General features: G+C 37.7%; 1 protein-coding gene across 2 annotated transcripts in view; it reads right to left on the bottom strand.

Moving 5' to 3' along the window:
• Window positions 1–19,885, bottom strand: part of SGCD (sarcoglycan delta) — a 489,766-nt gene that overhangs the window by 254,022 nt on the left and 215,859 nt on the right. Inside the window, exon 4 of one of the 2 annotated variants that reach the window (XM_087955098.1) lies at window positions 12,829–12,914. The exons of the other annotated variant lie outside the window; for it this stretch is intronic. The gene's annotated coding sequence lies outside the window, so the exon portion shown is untranslated. The remainder of the gene's footprint in view (window positions 1–12,828; window positions 12,915–19,885) is intronic. 2 annotated transcript variants of the gene reach the window in all.

The raw sequence follows: 19,885 nt of genomic DNA on the forward strand, positions 1-19,885 counted from the left end.
TGCCCTAGTCACCTCCCATCTTGACTATTGCAACATGCTCTACATGGGGCTGCCTTTGCATCTGGAAGCTCCAGTTGGTTCAAAATGCAGTGGCCCACACAGTTTTGTGCAGACCTTCGTGTGCACATGGTCACCTCTTTAGTGGGAGCTGTATTGGTTGCCAATTTGCTTCTGGAAGCAATTCAAGGAGCTGGTTGTCACTTTTAAAACCCTTCATAGTTTAGGACTAGATTATCTGAGGGATTGTCTCTTGCTGATCACACATCCACCCAACCCACTAGAGTGGGGAGGCAAGGAATGTTGTGGGTCCTGTCCTCTAAGGAGATACATCTGGCAGGACCCAGAAGAAGGATCTTCTCTGTGGTGGCTCCTTCTGGAACATCATCCCTCTGGAAATTAGACTGGCCTCCATTCTGACAATCTTTCAGAAGGCCCTGAAGATGTGTTTTTGCCAGCAGGCCAGAGTGGGATGGATCACATTAAATGGCTGGTATGAGTGTGTGTTGTCACCAGGGAAGGGGGTGTTATTATTTTATTATTATTGTATTATTATTATTTTATTGTTTTTATTTCTTCTACATTGTGTTTCTATTTTCTGTAAGCTGCCTAAAGTTGCCGTGAGCAACTTTATATAAATTTTCCTAAATAAATTTAAAAAGTGATACGTAGCATTAGAATTCTCCTTTACAATAAGATATGGGGCCATCATCTTGGAGAGCTTCTTCCTCCCTCTTGCCATTTATTCTCCAAAATACTTCCCCATAAAAATAAATAAATAAAAGAGGAGAGTGAAAGCTGAAAAATAAAGAACAAGCCACCTGCATGCTATATATGACAGTTCTGAACATCATAAAACTCCACACTGCCAAACCCCCACTCAGTCACATGACTTTTGGATGCTTGCATTTAAGACTGGCTGCAGCATCCTGCTATCACATGACCATCATTGGCAATATTATTTTTTTTGCTGTTTTCCAGAAGAAAATAGCAAAAAACACTCATTGGATATGTTGGTTGAATATTATTATTGAATATTGAATATTATTGAATACATGTTTTGTTTAATAACTTCAGGAACTTGTTTTATGACTATTATAAAAATGGTAATAAAACTTAAGAAGGTCATATGGTAGCCCTGCTTAATAACTCCCCTTACTTACAAAATTCTGCAACCAATTGTCATAAATCCAGGACTACCTGTATAATGGGCAATAGAGTACTTTAAAACTGTAGCAGAAAAACACACCCAGAAATCACATACCCAAAGGGAGGAACATGAGTACTGAGTGGCATTTTCTGTCTTGCCCTCCCAAAAATGATTGGTGGCACATTCTGGGGATGGGCAACTGGGCAATGCACATAAAATGTAAGTCTCTCTTGTTCTTCAGTGCGTCTTCTGACTATGTCTGTTGCCATGGCAATGCAAATTTCCTAACTGTGGAGAAGATGGTTTATTAGCTCAGCTGAATGGGAAAAAGATCCTCTTTCAGAAGTTAAAGGGTGGAAGGAATATGTGTGGAGACGCATATGCAGCCTGGTGTATGGAAATCAGAGTTGCTTGTACTGATGGATTGGTAGAGAAAGGCAGTGAATTCTGATAGAATAAAGCATCTATAGACTTCTCAATAGTAATGGAAAATTACTTATAGTAAGTCTGTCATCTCTGTCAATATGATGATGAATGTTTTTATGTTAAAGCTCCAGTTGATGAGTCATCTCTGGTTGGTGAGTCTTTGTTGAATAGTCTTCCTCCCCAGTGATAATGAAGGAAAGTAAAAAATAGTGCAGTGTCACTCTTACTGTCAGCCCTTTGAGTTAGGCCAAGTCAAGAAGGATGTATGACAGGGATTTCAATAATTATTTTCAATGTTGTAAATAATAGAATCTTGAAAGCCTGCCCAAGTTTCTCTCTGCCTCATCATATATTAAGCAAAGCAAGGTGGTGGAATTTTGAATTCTTTTGTCACCTGTCCCTAGAACACACATTACATGGAGCTACCCTTGAAGAGCATTTGGAAGTTACATTTGGTGCAGAGTGCAGAGGTGCAGGCAATTTTGAGGGACCCAAAAGCAGCCCCTGTAATACCACTGCTCCACATTGGCTGCTGATCTGCTTCCAGGTACAATTCATGGTATTGGTAATCACCTTTAAAGCCTTCATCGCATGGTCTAGGCTATTTGAAGACTGTCTCATTCCACTAGGACTGGCCTGTGCTGGCAGAGGAGGCATGTTGTAGGTCCCATCAGCCAGGGAATTCTGTCTGGTGGGGTCCAGGAGAAAAGCCTTCTCTGCTGTTGCATCTGCTCTTTGGAACATCTTGCCTTCAAGAGTGACGTTGGCTCCAACCCTCCTTACCTTCCATAAGAGCTTAAAGACCTGGCTCCAATGGAAGGGATTCACACAGGGGGGGCTGATAGAATAACAACAGATTCCACCTTCTCCCCTTTTCATCATAGGCCCTCCCCTCCCATCTTTTTAGCTAGGTTGATTTTTATAGTATTGTATTTATATTGTTATAAATTATACAGTTTTATCTTTTAATACTGTAAGCTGCCCAGAGTTACCATGAGGCAAGATGGGCAAATAATATATTTTACAAAGAAATAAATAAATAATCAATCTTTGCTGCAGGCTTGCTTAACAGTATTCCCTATCCCCTACATTCTTTCCCACTCACAAACTTGGCTTTCTTTTTAAAGGGAGCATATAGAGTAGTCTTCCAAAATGCCTCCCTCCCAATAAAATTACTAAAAGGTCATAAAATCTCATGAAGGAATGTCAGTCTCTCAAGCTATTCTGTTGCAATGATATACAATTCTTTGCTGTCTCATATACAATCTCATGATATTTCACTGAGTTCTAATGGCTATGGTTGACATAAGAGGCATTGTGCAAAAGCAAATACTGTCTGCAGCAGAAACACATCGATGTTACTCTCCCTGTGTCACAAGCTAATCAAAGGGATGATACAGTAGTTCTTCTAGTCTGAAAAAGCCCCATTGTTGTGCAGTTCATCTGTGAACATGGAGGTGGTCTTGTAGTCCCATTCTGGAGAGTCTGCAGAGTCTAGCACAATGGGACCATTGTTGTAGTAACTGTGGGCATAGGAAAACATGGATCTCCTAAACAGCAGCATAGCAGAAGAACAAATTACAAAAGATGCAACTGAGGTCAAAAGGAATGGGCACATGGGAGGGAGTAACTGTAGGGATATATCAGTCTCTAACAACATACAAGCCCAAATTGTTTACAGGGAGGGAGAAAATCAACCCAGGAGTCCTGCAATGAATTGTGATAAAGTTGGAATGAAGAGAGAACTTTTAACTTTGGAGAAACAGATAGCTGAGTTCATGGAGATGTTTATGGAGTAGATGTTCATTGAGTAAATAAATTTCAAAAGTATTTAATGAAGATTCACCTTCATATGTAGATTAGGTAAATAATATTACTAGCACACATCATTTTTGTGTAATCTTCATAGAGAAACTCATGAGAGATTTGTAGATCTTACCTTGTATAACATATTTATAAACTCTTTCAAATCTTCTTAATGCTGTTTTTGAGGAATAGAAGGAACTGTTTTGTTATGCCAGGAAGAGACCAAAATGGTGAGTCCATGGTCAGTAAAAGGAGAAAACCACTCTGCCTATGCTCAGAGACATTTTGTATATTTCCATTGGCTAATAAAACTATATATTGTTAGCTATCAGGCCCAGACACAATTTTTAGACCTCTAATCACACATTAATGAATTCTCACATGAAGCCATTGTGTTTATTATTTAGTAGGCTAATAGATTTTTAAACAGTCCTAAAATGAGTAGCTGCTTTATCCTCTATTATATATTAGCCTCTAATATATCAACAACTTTTAGTCTATAGCTTTTTTTAAAGAAAAGGTAGCAGTTTTAAGCATGTTGTCATATTTAAAAACGAACATCCCCTCATCCTGCCAGTCACAAAGATGCCCATTTAGAGGAGAAACATCCTTTCAACCTGCAACATTGTTTTTGTATATGTTTTCAAATTTAGACCGCACTTGCAGTCCCTTTGAGGTCTCCTTTCAAACGGAGTCTCTAAGCAAAGAACCATCTACAGTAAACAAAACAAAACTGAAAATAGAGGCAGATTATGGCTGATGATTTGTTAGTAATTTTATAGGAGAGTTTTATCAATCTAGAGAAGAATATGGAAAATGGGCACTTGTCTGCCAGGCCTGTTGCTCTGGGCTGCTTAGAAGTCTGTCCCCCTGTGGCCTCATTAACTGAACTATCACAAGCTAAGCAGCAACACACTGCCCCAGATTTCCACAACTTGACACTGACATTTCTAACGCACTTTTCAGTCTTCACTGGATCAAAAGCAGCATTTTTTAAAATTTCATAATATCCCCAACAACTATCCCCAGTTCAGAAAGTGTAGAGAGAAGAAAAGAGAAAAATATAACCATGTTCTTGTTAGACACGAGTTTGGGTTCTGATAGAAGAAAGTATCTGGAGCTTAGGGTTGAACTGTGAAGTTTGTGGTGCTCTCTTGAACTTGCTGGTTACCAACAACCACCAAATTCAGAGGCCACAAGAACCCCAAAGTTTGGATAGCCAAATTGGGGGCCATTGGATCAATCGAGCTTTCATCATGCTACAACTATGAGAAATTTGGAGAAGAGCTACATGGGGAACAGCCAGGACCAACAAGAGAAAATCCACATATGAAGCAAGAAAACCTGGTTTAGGAGCTGAATGAGGCAGGTTAAATACTAGCTGGTTGAGCTTCCTTCCACCTATTTTTCAGTTAGGGTAATCAGATCTGGGCTGCAAAATACCAGATCATTATTAGGTGGCAGTACTCTCTAATAAATATTAGATTATTAGATGCATGCTCTCAGCCACAATGGCTATCACAGGAAATATTTCCCAATATAAATTGTGTGAGGAGAGGAGGAAGGCTGGTGACTCTGCTTGCATAGAAACTCTCACCTGAGAAAAAGTATTTCAGTGTCAGCTTTATTGGAATTTCAGAATTTACGTAGCACCAGTCAGCCAAAATGCAAAGGTAAGACTAAGAAGATGGCAAGTCTGAAACCATACATTCCAAATTTGTGCAGATTTGTATATTTGTCCTATAGGGTAATTTTGGTTCTGTAGTTTAGAATAAAATCAAAGATAATGTATTATTTTTCTATTTCCTTTTCAGACAGATACCATAAGCAAAAATGTTACAATATACAGAATCATGAAGGCTCTGAATTTGGAATAGCTGATTTTTGTCATTATTAAAAATAAGCGTACCTGAAATAAACTTTACCATTCTATCCATGCCTCAAATTTGGCTTGTCATGGAAGCTGGTGAATAGGATTTGAAACACTTAAAATATTTTTTGCAATAGCTTGAATAAATGCTGAATAGAACAGGTACAAGGAGCAATGTTGGTTAAAATATTCAGCTTCTGTTGTCAAGGTTTTCTGTTAGTCTTATAAAATAGAGACAAAAGAGAAAGACCAGGAACCTTCTTTCTGTGTGGAATTTCAATAACCAGAAGAGTGTTCTCCAGTAAAGGGTTATTCACACTGTCTAATTTCTGGATCACCAAAATGAACAATAATAAATATGCTTTTTTACAGACAGAAATGGATGACATTGCACTTTATTTGCTTCTCAAATGCAACCCAAATATATTTTCCTGATGCTTTTTTGCAGTTTATGTTGCTCTAAGGATTCCTTGGATTCCTTTACTTTATTGCCTAATCCCAGCAATCCATTGCCTAGTTTACAGTGGGAGGAATGCTCCTCATTTTATTTATTTATGACAGTTTTGCTACTTCTATTAAAATGACACCTCATCCTCCCATAGTACAGTTTGGTGCAGTTAGAAACTGTGAGACTATGAATTCTAGTCTCACCTTGGGCACTAGCTGGTGTCCTTGGGTCAGTAATATTCTCTTGTACTTCCAAAAACTCTTGCTAAGAAAACTGCAAGGATATGGTTCTGGAACTTGCTATGAGTCAAGACTCATCGGAAGGCACCAACTAACAACTCCCTTCTCCACCGCTGTAAGTCTGACAGTACATTGTTGCAACATTTCCACGTTCCCTTGACTCTTCAGTCATTTGAGATAAAAGATTCACATATGTGTAGTTAGAGTTGTCCATAGAACATAGCAATTGACCGTTGTTTTCATAGACCAGAGAACTGGGAGGACACAGCAACTGGCAAATTGTCCAGATGGGGGAGCCTGAATCCCTCTCAATATGTTGCCAAAGTTGACAGGTTTTTCTTCAAGCCAGTTTGGAGTTGAACTACCAGGAGTATAAAAAAGGAACAACTTAAAAGTGTAGCACAAATATGCCCTAAAACCCTCACATTCCAGCAATATGATAATTAATTGGGTACCCTCAAGTCAGACAGTTTCTAGTTCTGTGTGAACAGATATCCATCATTTTGACCTATCTTTTGTAGCCCTTTCAGTGAAACTCTTCATCTCATCCATCTACATTATCTACTGTCATCCACATTATCTGCTGTCTTCCCAATCTATATATTACTCTGAACCCTGCTAAGCACAGTAGATTTTTTTTCTCCACCTCATATTCTGACTTACATACCCAAAGTACATGAGGTCCTGCTTGCTTATCACTGCTTCAAGAGAGCAGACAGTTTATTTGGTGGAGGACTGGTTGGGTTTTATAGGAGTCCATGGTAACTACAGGTAGCTTTTAGTATATGACTCCAAATCTATGGCAATATGTGCATGGCTTGAACAAATATGGAGGTCACCAAAGAAGGAAGAGATTAATGCCAAATAACCTACTGAGTAATCAGAGAAAAGGGGTAATTTATTACCATAACAGATATCTAGCAGGCAACTGCTAGTATGTCATGATCAATGTTGCCTGCTCATTTTTCAGAAGTAGATAATGTAATGAAGGTAGTGGGTTTATGACTTCCCTTTTCATTGCACATTAAGCTAAGATTCAAAAGGGAGAACTACAATAAAAATGCTTCTGCTGAGGATAGTATGTATAATAAGGTAATTTTATATTAAAAATAATGTATAGAAATGACATGTTTAAGTTTTTTATACATATTTGATCAGTTGTCAATATTTTCTCACATAGGGGGTTCACAAAGACCCATTAAAGGAAAAAATAGAGCGAAACATTATCTGCATTCATTATTTTAATTACCAGTTGTTCTGCATAATGGTACATGCGCCTTCAAATATATGTATAGCTGGGTGCTTTTTAAGTTGTTCAGTAATTTATACAATTCTTTGAGAAAGCAAAATGTAAGTTTACCCTATTCAGGTCATCAACTAAAGCATCTTTCAAAATAAAAGTGAACAGGATCTTTAGCTAATGCATGGACAATACGTCACAATGTTCACAAAATGACAAAGGGTGTAAATTGGCCAACAGCATTGGCAGCATGAACCACAGGGACAAGATGGAGGCTGCAGTTTTACAAAGCAAATATTCCAGCATAAATTCAATGGTTCAGTTCTAATAAGAAATGTATTTCTATATTTGTCCTGGTAATTTAGCCCGTCAGAACAAAATGTATTTAGACCAGATAGCAGAAAGAGTAAATATTTATCTCTTGACACTTAAAGAAAGGACAAAACTGACAGGTTTTTGAGGCACTATGGCGTAAACCATACCAAATCCATCATGACAAAGAGTTAATTAGATGGGAAAAGTGAAAATGGAACATTAAGAAAGTATGCAAATAGAAGGATTTCATGTTAAGAGAAGCATCAAAATGAAGAACATTTTCTGAGCACAATCAGCTAAAAGCTGTTCTAATTTCAATAAAAGCACCCCTTTTCTACAACCCATGCTGAGTATCTGTCATCTCTAAATGCACTCAAAGACTTATGTGAGAAAAATTGTTTATGGAAAGACATAAGGAAGACAATGTGGAATTTAAGATCCCACCCCCCAAAAAAGAATAGATAGGTTGGAAAAGTGTCAAAAATCATGTGCAATTTTCAGCTTCAAGATCTTGCCCATCTTGAATGGTCCCATAATTGAAATAAATCCTGGAGATTTACTTGCTTAACAAATGTATGCAATCTGTATATATCTAACAGAAGTCACATTAGAAAAAATGGCAAGGAAAAAATATAGAGTACTGATTAAAATAAATGGCTGATAAAAGTATATATTCCAATTATAAATTAATTGATCTCCCATTTGAATATATCAGTCAATTTGAGACATTTTATCTGCCAAGTGTCAAGAATAGTTTTCCTACTCTTAATGGCAGGAATCCCTTGTCCTCTTTGACCCCACCCTGAACTGGGATGCTAGATCATATTCAGAGAATGGAATAAATGTGGAAAAAATTTGCCACTCCTTTTACCATAAGAGCCTAATAAAGGCTCCAAGCGTCTTCTTTGATTCACTTCCATATTTCCGCTAGTGATGCTCCAGCAATTTTTTAATGTTGTTTCATTCTCCAGAGGTCCTTTGCAAACCAAGCTATGCACACCATTAGGTCAGTGTACAGAAACAGTTCACCTGGATTTGATCTGGCTTAAAGCTACTATCTCATTCCAAATGGTGTCCAAGGTCTCAGTGGAACTGTGTATCAAAACCTCAGAAACAACCTCAACTACATTTTGAAATCTAATTGGCTCCAATTGGCTTCTGGAGCATGCTGGTTGAACAGATCCAACATCCCTGAGGAGGAGGGTCAGATGCTGAATAAACTCAGGGAAGTCAACAGGGAAGAATCTGTCCATGGCAAATGTAGAGAGTAAAGTGAATGACCTTGATGAAAGAGGAAAATCTCTTACCAAAACCACAGAGAGAGAAACATTATTGGAATCCCAATAACAGAGATAGATTACAAAAACAATTTAGGCAGATACCCCCTAATTCACAGGAATATAAAAGGAGGCATGGAAGCACAATCAGATGTATATTATTATCTTACCAGAGCTAATTTAAATAAAAGTAATTTATTTATTTAGGCTTCTGTGGAGTTTATTTCTTGGTCTGGTTCAGTCTGCCAAAAAGAGCTGATAACAAGGAACTGAGGGTTCCCAAGAGCAAGTCTAAGATATGACAAGTCTTTTCCCCAACCCCATAAGCTGGGTGAGGTTCACAATGGCCATGAACTCCCAGACCGCTTCCAACTCCATCCCTAAGGAAAGCAGTTTAAAGAAACATAAGCCTAAGGAGCTCCACCATCAAGCCAGAGATAGCACCAAATAGCATGATGGAAGCATATTTGGTGGCATGTATTCAGGAAACAGAATAGGCTGAACAGGAAGAAACTACATCACAAACATTATTGCACTGTTTCCTGCAAGTAATTAATGAAATAAACTCCTAGGCAACCAAAGTTTTGTAAATCTCAGGGAAGCTGGAATTTACCGTCCCTTTCCTTATATCAATAATTATAAACTACAGAAAACAAGAACACATTAAAATATGACTCATGTAGTTTGAGGCACATCTGCCAGCTTCTATTTTTAAATCATTCCTGAGGTTCACCTCTATCTGGTCAATTGTGGTGGCGGTGAGGCAGGTGATCCATGACACTGATGAAATAGATACATTTAAAAACATTCCTTTACTCCTAATCTGAACAATGGCCTTGGTTATTAGTGACACTCAATCAGTGGAACTTTAAGTCAGGAAGGACCATAATGTGCGAAAGTTCCACAAAGTGGCAATAAATAAATAAATAATAATATTAAAGCACACAAAACTAATTCAGATTTAGGGAATCCTTTTTTTTATCTATGTAAATCTATCTCAGGAAAATAGAGATTGATGAAGATGTCTGATAAAATGTATTTTGTGATTTTGGGTTAAAAATAAATTTATGATGAAGTTTTAATTAACTGCCCCATGTCATTGAGAATCGGATGCCATATAAAGTTAATAATTTTTTTATTGTTTATTATTATGTTTTCTCTTAAAATATTTGCTCATAAATTTCTTGTCTAACATAAAACCTGAACTATTAAATTTAAAAAAAATGAAAAGGATTTATGATGCACCTACTTAAGTTATCTGAAATTGCCACTTGTCAGTCCTCCCAGGTAAACTAGACAGGAAACATGACCGATTGAGCTAATTCTACTTTATTGTAAGGTCACACATTAACATCATCTTGCAGCTTGAAATCTTCTGCCATGTCCTTTACAGTCTGAGAAACCAGGGAAGGTTCCTTCTGGGCCTCTTTCTCTCCTATTATGCAGCTGCAGGATATGACCTCTCTTATCTGACCGTACCCTTGGCAACATCTCTTCTCTAATTTTAAAAGGTCTTTTTCAAAAATGATCACACTGCCTCAGTTCCTTTTCTACAACTCATATTAGAGAAATCTGACAGTGACTGTGTGAATGTTATATTGATTTCTGGATACCCCTTTTAGGTTGTTTTATGCTAAAGTTAATTAATGTTAAATTAAAGCCATGTGTGTCAACCTTGGAAGCCATATTTTACTTGGAAGCTTCAAGGCTGCCACACTTTTGTTCCTGGGAATTTGGGAGGGGGGATATCATAGAGAGGAGGAAGATTAGACTCAATAACATTCTCTCAAACGCCAAGGACAAGTTACCCTATACCTGGAGAGGAGTATCTGGAGGAATATCTCCCGTTTGAACGATGGTTGATTGGACCATATGGTGGACTGGTAGGTGCAGGGGATGGGTTTTGATTTTCAATTGGGAAGGGAAAACCTGTAACTTTCAGATTTGGATTTTCCCAGATGTGCCAATATGACTTCTTCAATAAATTCTTACTTGGATGAACTTTGTTTCTGAATGCTGAATGAAATGGGGAGTTTCATTGGAACGCTCACAATATGTTTTTAATTAATTTTTTTCTTAAAGGATAACTGAAAGGCAAAATAAATGCACCTAATACCTACCCACCCCCCAAAAAAGAAAAATATTTTTAAATAAATGTATCTGGTAACTACTAACTAATGTAAGAAGAAAAACAGAAATCCAGAAAAGACATTTTTAAACACAGGCTTCCATTCACAATTTCAACATTGTGAATACCAGATCTTTAAAATTTGACAAGCATCACTGAATCAAATTGATCCCCTCACCTCTGCTCAGTCAAGTTTTGATCTTGTATAATGTATCAGTTTGTTCAACAAGGATCAGATGCTAAACCTTTTCTCAACTATAAGCTGCATGATTAACAGCAATACTTTTTGGAGCCCTTAATTATTTTTGAAAAGTATAAAGTTATAAATGTATACATCTACAGAAACAATTAAAAATAAGCTAAAATTAAATAATAATTTAGATGCAATTGTACTACAATAATTATTTCTATAAGTGACACCTAAATAGACAAAAAGTCCTTGTATATACAATCTTACTTCATTCTTCAACACAGTGACTAAATTAATAGACCAGCAAAATACTGTGGACATAATATATTTAGATTTCAGGAAGGCATTCGACAAAGTAGACCACAACCTACTTCTTAGTAAGCTAGAAAAAAGTGGAATAGATAGCACTGACTCGCAACTGGCTGGCAAACTGTACTCAACGAGTAGTCCTTAATGGGTCTAAGTCCACATGGAGGGAAGTAAGCAGTGGGGTGCCACAAGGTTCCGTCTTAGGTCCAGTACTCTTCAATATCTTCATTAATGACTTAGATGAGGGAATAGAAGGGGAACTTACCAAATTTGCAGATAATACTAAGCTGGCAGGAATAGCTAACACCCAAGAAGATAGGCTCAAGATCCAGATGGATCTTGATAGACTAGAATACTGGGCCATATCTAATAAAATGAAATTAAATATAGAGAAAAGTAAAGTCCTAGGCAAGAAAAACCAAAAGTGCATGTATAGACTGGGTGAAACCAAGCTCAATAACAGTAACTGTGAGAGGGATCTTGGAGACTTAGTAGACAACCAGCTAAATATGAGCCAGCAGTGTGCAGCAACAGCCAAACAAGCTAATGCAATCAATACTAAATTGCATTAACAGAGGAATGCAATTGAGATCAAGTGAGGTACTAATACCACTCTATAAAGCCTTAGTAAGACCACACCTAGAGTACTGCATCCAGTTTTGTTCACCACATTATAAAAAAAGATGTTGAGATTCTAGAAAAAGTACAGAGAAGAACAACCAGGATGATTAGGGGACTGGAGGCTGAAACATACAATGAACGGTTGCAGGAACTGGGCTTGGCTAGTCTAGTAAAGAGAAGGACCAGGGGAGACATGATAGCAGTCTTCCAATATTTGAGGGGCTGCCATAGGGAGGAAGGGGTCAAGCTATTTTCTAAAGCACCTGCAGGCCAGACAAGGAATAATGGATGGAAACTGAACAAGGAGAGATTTAACCTGGAAATAAGGACAAACTTTCTGACAGTGGGAACAATCAACCAATGGAACAGCTTGCCTTCAGAAGTTGTGGGAGCACTATCACTTGAGACTTTCAATACGAGATTGGACTGCCATTTGTCAGAAATGGTGTAGGGTCTCCCGCTTGGGTGGGGGGTTGGACTAGATGACCTACAAGGGGTCCCTTCCAACTCTGATTATCTGTTAAATCTGTTAAATCTAGTTCAAACAACAAAAAGACCTTAAATTTTGATAAATTTGTTTATAGTGTGGGTTTCTTCACTTCTTAATGAGCTGGGTCAATTTTTTTTCTCAGGCCAGAGATGGTATTCAGCAGGTTCTGACCAGTTCTGGAGAACCGGTAGCAGAAATTTTGAATAGTTCAGAGAACCGGCAAATACCACCTCTGACTGAAGATTTTACAGTATCCTTCCCATGTCACGCACACCAAGCCATGCCCACAGAACCAGTAGTAAAAAAAAAAATTGAATCCCACCACTGTCTCAGGCCAATTTTTAAACTTTTTCCAAATATCTTCTGAACCATTTCCTGACAAATTAAATGCTGTCACCTCCAGACTAGCTGTGGATGAAGGAAACACAGACAAAGTTTGATTTAACAAAGTAATTATCTCCAATGAAAAAATAAAGAAGTAAAAATAATTCCCACAATGACTTATTTTAAAGACTGCTATGTTAGTATTTAGGGGATCTCCTTCACATGGATGAAGTGAACAGAGGTTAAGTTGGACTTAGTAATTTATAGATGATACGTTCTGAGACACTTGAAGTACATCCATGGATTTTTATAGTACCAGGCTAGAAAATGAGAGACCGTGAGCTGAAGTCCCACTTTAGTTATGAAAACCAGCTGGATGACTTTGGGACAGTCACTCTCTCAGAGCCTCACCTCACATGGTTATTGTTATGGGGAAAATAGGAGGATGGAGGTGCATTAGATATGCCTTGAGTTATTTTTTAAAAATAATAAAGGCAGGGTACAAATGAATAAGTAAAATAAATAAGTGTGCATTCCCCTATATCTATGATGGCGAACCTATGGCATGCATGCCAAAAGTGGCATGCACAGCTATCTCTCCGGGCATGCCAGCCATTGCCCGTTGCTCTTCTGGTGTGCACATGTGCATCGGCCAGCTAGTCTTCGTGCATGCAGGAGCACCAAAAACCAGAAGAGTAGCTCCCTGGCGTGCATACGTGTGCTGGGAAGCTGAGCTTCCAGCACGTGCATGAGTGCCAGGGACCTGCTCTTCCGGTTTCTGGCACTCCCCCTCATGCACACGTGTGCTCCTGTTTCAGCACTGTGCTGAAAAGTTCACCAGCACTGCCCTATATATTCTCCAATGCATGGGGGAAGCCTAGGCTACTTAATTTATTTGTACAGTATTTTCATACTATCTTCTCATGTAACTTATAGAATAACAATGACATGTCATTACCTAGTACAATACAAAAACTAGTTCATCTAGCCCAATAAAACCATAAGAATATAATTTACAGATAAATAAATCATATTACCAAGGCTCCTTAATATCAGCACCAAAAGCCTGATAGAACAAGATTGTTTTAATTACAGTACCTTATATAATGGAGTATTGTCTCAGTAAAGGAATTAGGAAACGACCACTAAGAAGAAATGCTTCTGGCCCACTATGCCTTTCACTTCAGGTAATATAGGACTCCCAGCATCCCCTGGGATGCCCAGAATGAACCATTTTTGTATGGGACAAATGGGCCTGAAGTTTGATAGGGATCAATTTAGACATTACATCCATGAAACCTTTATAGATTAAGAGAAGAAGTCTATTAAACATGATTATTAATACATGAAATAGATATGAATAAAAGGGAACATTAAAGCAGGGACAGTAGGCATGTTGGTGCGCTTATGCACACCCCTTACAGATCTCTTAGGAATGGGGTGAGGTCAACAGTAGACAGTCTGAGGTTAAAGTTTGGGGTTAGTGGAAGAAACCATAGAATCAGGTAGAGTATTCCAGGCATTGACCACTCTGTTGCTGAAGTCTTATTTCCTGCAATCAAGTTTGGTGCGGTTTACCCTGAGTTTTTTTTATCTATTGTGTACTTGTGTATTGTTTTTAAGGTCCTTTTGTTTTTAAGATCCTATTGCCTTTAAGGTCCTCATAAACCTGTGATCCCTGCTAACAGCTGAATGTTGCATTTTAAACTAGTTACAGTTTGAATTGTCTTCAAAGATAACCCCATGTAAAGCACATTGCAGTAGTTTATGCAAAGGGTGATGAGGGCATGTGTTACTATCAGAAGGGCTTTGTAATTTAAATGTAAATCCTAAACTGATATTATTTGGAAAAATTCTCTAGGGCATCTAATTTTCATTGTCTCTCTAATGAAAAAGAAAGGTCAAATTTCCAGAAAAAAATAATAAAGTTACAAATAATAAAGTTACATTTCACATCTACTGGCATTGAGCAAAATAAGTGCCCTCATGCCTTTGAAGAGAACAAAAAGAAAAACATTCAATTGACATAACTGAGATACTGATTAGACTTTGTCTATTTAGTTCCTGTTATGACTTACTAAAATGAAACTGTTCATTCACTCTCATCAGAGGAACCATATCAAAAACATAATACATGATCTTGTTTACATAAGCTAAATCCTGATTAATGTATACCATATGAGAGCATGTGCTATTACTGATGAATAGTTCCCTCTATGGTAACCGATAATAGGTTTGCCAAACAGACAAGTTGGCACATACCAGAATAATAGGATAAAAGATCAAAATAGAATAATAGCCAACTGGCTAGCAACTTCAAAATAGCAACATTAGCAATTAGAATGAATACAGCTTTCAAACAAAGGTTCAAATGGGGCAGCACTATTTGGATGGCTTTCTGAACAGATGCCTGGGACAGCAATATTTATGTCTGCTTCTTTCTTGGCCTACAATATGAAGCTAAAGCTGCACTTCAACAAATAACTTTGTCAACAGCTTGAAAAAAGCCATTAAAAGAACGAATGCTTGTCTTTCTGAAATTACTTATAAATCTAACAAGGTAAGAAATTTAGAGGGAAATTAGGCCAGATCAAAGAACTTCTATAACCCAATCAAGAAAAAGGGATCCAAGGACAAAAGCCACTGCTTTCCATCCACATACCCTTAATACGTATACAAGTGCCAAGACCCATTTATTTAATAACACTTAACTGATTAATCCCTTTTGATATGTCTTTTAAAATGGAAATCAGTAGTAAATCTATTCTAGATTATGCATGACATAGTTGTGAAATTCTTCATACTATTAAAACTGAATTTCCATTGGCTGAGTTTGTCTATTATTTTTATTATCCCTGCTAATAATAATGTAACATACATCAAAGGCATACAACTTTGTCCAGGCAGAGGACTTCTGCTGTTTTTTAAGTGGTATGCTGGGGTTGATTTCCCAAAAGTTATGGATGTGGTAAAAGTGTGTTAAAAAAAAAAACAGTTTTATTTGCATGTGAATTTACTTGCCATTCAATTAAATTATCCAGAGAAATGTATTTTGTATCAAAAATTCCAATTTGATAACAATTTTTGGAGGTCTCTCCAAGACTAAGGCTATGTGAAAGAATGCAGAACTGGGCCTGGAAAGGGAGAAAGGATGATCAAACCATTAAGGAAAGATTTATGTTATCCAGTCTTGAAATAGGGAAACACGTAACTAAGAAATTGAAAATATTGGATGCATTTGTTTTAAGGTGGAGTAGAGACAACTGTCAATTTTCCTTTCTGTTACTGAAAACAAAGAACTGATATGTTTTATGTTCTCCTGGGCTACCAAATTTTGCTTCTCTAATATACATGGTAGACAAAAGATTAGATATGAAGGGTATTCAGTCAAATTTGAATTGACTAAGTTATTAATAAAGTTTCACAATAAGTTGTTTATATCCACTTTAATGTAGTGAATTAAGAAACTGGGAGGTTGTGAATTCTAGTTCTGCCCTAGGCACAAAACCAGCTGGGTAATCTTGGATCTGTCTCTCCCAGCCCTAGGAAGAAGGCAAGGGCAAATCACTTCTGAAATCTCCCAAGAAAACTTCATGGACCTATAGGCTCAGTAAACCAAAGGTTCAGGCTAAACAGGCTAACAGAAGACACTTAGGAGTCGATCCGTTGATGCCTGGGTCAACTGGGCATTACAGTCAATCAGCAAAGTTTTAACCAAGAGATCTGTTGGATCAGCAAATATCCTCACTGCAAACTGAAGCATTTATCATATCTAAGGGCTAAAATGGGTGAGTTTCAAATCTCACTCATGCTTCAGCCAGACAGGGATGGATCTTGTAACAATATCACTTCATGTCAAATGAGTCATACCTTGCTTTTTCACCCTTAGAATAAAACTAATGAAATACATGAACTGCCTGGGTAGATATTGTCTGACCAATGAAGTTATGATATAATAGTAGGATGATTAGATGATTAGATCATCCCTGAGAACAAGCCATCTAATTCAGGCAAGGAGACAGTGGAATAGTGTGGGATATGGTACACAAATTACATATCCTGTCTTGCTTTCCCAGCTACCAGTGCTATTATGGTTGGTTGGATGTTTAGACTAACTTTAGCATTTTTATCCACCTATTGAGCCTTCCCAGGTACCTGGGACAGGCAGATGTTCAATAATGTCTATGGAGATTCAATAATGTCTATGGACTTGTTCAGTAATGTTTAAGGTATGTTTGTAGGATGTAAGTTGTTCCAAGTAAAGTTGCCTTTTGCAATTGACTAATGGTAATTTTTGTCAATGCTGATGGTATTCAAGTCGTGCCTCAGTTGTTTTGGGACTGCATCCTAGGCACCTATTATTTATTGGTATTATGTTTCCTTTCCCATAATTTTACTTCTATTTTCAGGTGACTTTCTCCAGTTCTTGCTCTTCTACTATGTTGTTTCCAGGTACTGCCAGGTCCACTAGCCTGACTTTTTCATCTTTCTCATAACAATTGCTAAATCAGAAGCAAGTGATTCTATAAGTCCCAAAGAATTTTAGCAACTTCTTTTCCTAGTTATCTGATTTGTGATCTCTTCTTGCAGGCAAGTGGTATTTCTTGTAGATATTCCAATGTACCATGGTTGCTACTTTGCTGCTGAAAAATTAGCCACAAAAGCCTCACCTATCAGAAAAATTGTTTGAACTCACTGAAACAATAACACAGTTATAGAGGCAATCCTGAAGAAATCCCCAAGAGAAATAAATCCCATACTATTGGCAATGGCAAGAAGGCAGAAGCAATATCCATTAGCAGAAGATATCAACAGGCCAAATTATTGAAAGCAGCAAGAGATGTTACAACAACTGTGGCAAAACCATTGTACTGAAACCAAGAGGACAGCAGGGCGGCATCCATTATAGGTTGATTTAATAGTGGTGAAGAATAATGTGACAGGACAGCTGATAGGAGCTGTGTTGCCCTGCACAGTCATGCAGAGCTCATCCTGCATGTACAATTTCTTGGAAAAGCTATGTGTGAGGCAGATAAGGCATTAAAAGATTAATTCCAGGGGAGTTAGCATTGCGTGTAGAGAATAGCACATTGCTGATATATAGAAGTGAGGTACTGTGACTGAGGATTTGGTATTAATTGTAGATAGAAGAGACTGAAGACACTGAGATAGACACCAGTTCACAAAGTCTAAAAAGACATCAGTTCAGCAACAAGTGGTGACCAAAGTAGCCAGCCAATGTGGGAAGGTCTGTGACTGAGAGTTATTGGCTGATTGTTTCTGGCAGTAAAATCTCTAAGAAAGGCCAAAATACTAAGAAAACTAACTGTGGAAAGTTGCAGCATTTAACCCAACCAACCAGCCAGCCAGCTAGCCTACCAGTCTACCAAGTTATCCACCAACCAACCAACAGCAGACAAGGAGGGTGGCAGGAAAGGCAAAAGAAAAGTCCTGTATGTCTCTTTAATTTTATTCTTAGACACAAACACCTGGTTGTGAAAGTAATTGGCAAAGTAGCTTGAGCAGGGAAGGAAGAAAGGAGCTGTGTTTATTATATCCAAGGGCAAGGAATCCCAGCAGTAGCAAACCAGCAGTCGCTGTCACTATAGGAGAAAAGGAAAAGACAGGAAAGAAACATCTTTGGAGTTCTGGGTAGAGAAATAAAGAGGTGGAGACAATTTAGTTCTTTACAGAAAAACTTTTGGAAGCCTCACCTGTTTAGGGATACGGCAGATTGCCATGTACTAACTTAGAACAAACTTTGAAAGTGAAAGTCAGAGAAATATATAATCAGAGAGTGGACAGGTGAGAAAAAACCTTCTTATGTATTGCATTTATTAAACAATATAAATTCATCAGGGGAAAAAAAACACCTCTATGTGATTACCATACCAAACCTCATAATCAACCAGAAAATTAAAGCATTAAGAAGAAAATATGGCTACCATCCTTTGTAATAAAATCCAACTGCATCAGAAAAATTAATTTCAGCCTCATATTCGTATAAGACAACATCAGGGAGAATACAGTAAATGTTTCTGTGGTGAAACAGGGAAAACAGACTGCCATATTGGAGGGGAAAAAAACCAACCCAAATCAGAAAATCAGATTGAATCGTCAAATCGAATCAGATGGCTCTGAAATGATTGGGATACTTTTGCATACATGCAAAACTACTTTTTCTGAATTGATCTTAAAATCTATATGGAATCAATATAATTTTATAACAAGTGTCCACATCAAATTTCTCCAAACTATAGGAATTGTCTAATTAAGTAAAATCAAATTGCTGAATCAAATCCATTATTCAAATATAATTTTATCTAATTACAAAAGTCAACTACTGATGTCTTCATTTTTCTCTTTCTTGATCCACGCCCATTTGCATTACTATAGAGATTTCACTTAATTTCAGATATTCTTCTTGGATGGCAGTTCAGATATTGGGAATATATTACGAATATTGGGGATCACTTAATAACTGAATAAGGACACCAACATCTGTTCTTCTTTCTTCTTAAGTTGGCTTTATGCATTGAGAGACTTGTTTCTCATGTTCTCAGAACAAAACATATCAGAGGACATGAAAACTCTTTAACTTCACAACATATGGACAGACTTAACCATAGTTTCAACTAGGAAACCATGATAATGCAATTCAAGGAGCTGGTTGTCACCTTTAAAGCCCTTCATGGCTTGGAACCACGTTATCTGAGGGACCCTCTCTTGCCAGCCATATCTACCCAACCCATTAGAGTGGGGAGGCAGGGAATATTGCAGGTCCATCCCCGAGGGAGATACACCTGATGGGACCCAGAAGAGGGGCCTTCTCCATGGTGGCTCCCTCTCTCTGGAACATCATTTCTCCAGAGATTAGAATGGCCCCCATTCTAATATTCTTCTGGAAGGCACTGAAGACCTGATTCTGCCAGTGGGCCTGGGAAACGCAGAGCAGGATGGAGCCCATTAAATGGCTCATGTGATTTGCTGTCATCGGGGCAGGGTGGGTGGGAGTTGGGGGGTGATTTTGTTATATTGTACTATATTAATTTATT

This window comes from Notechis scutatus, chromosome 2 (assembly GCF_049901735.1).
Source record: "Notechis scutatus isolate UNSWTSFEM ecotype Mainland chromosome 2, rNotScu1.2, whole genome shotgun sequence".
NCBI classification, from domain to species: domain Eukaryota; kingdom Metazoa; phylum Chordata; class Lepidosauria; order Squamata; family Elapidae; genus Notechis; species Notechis scutatus.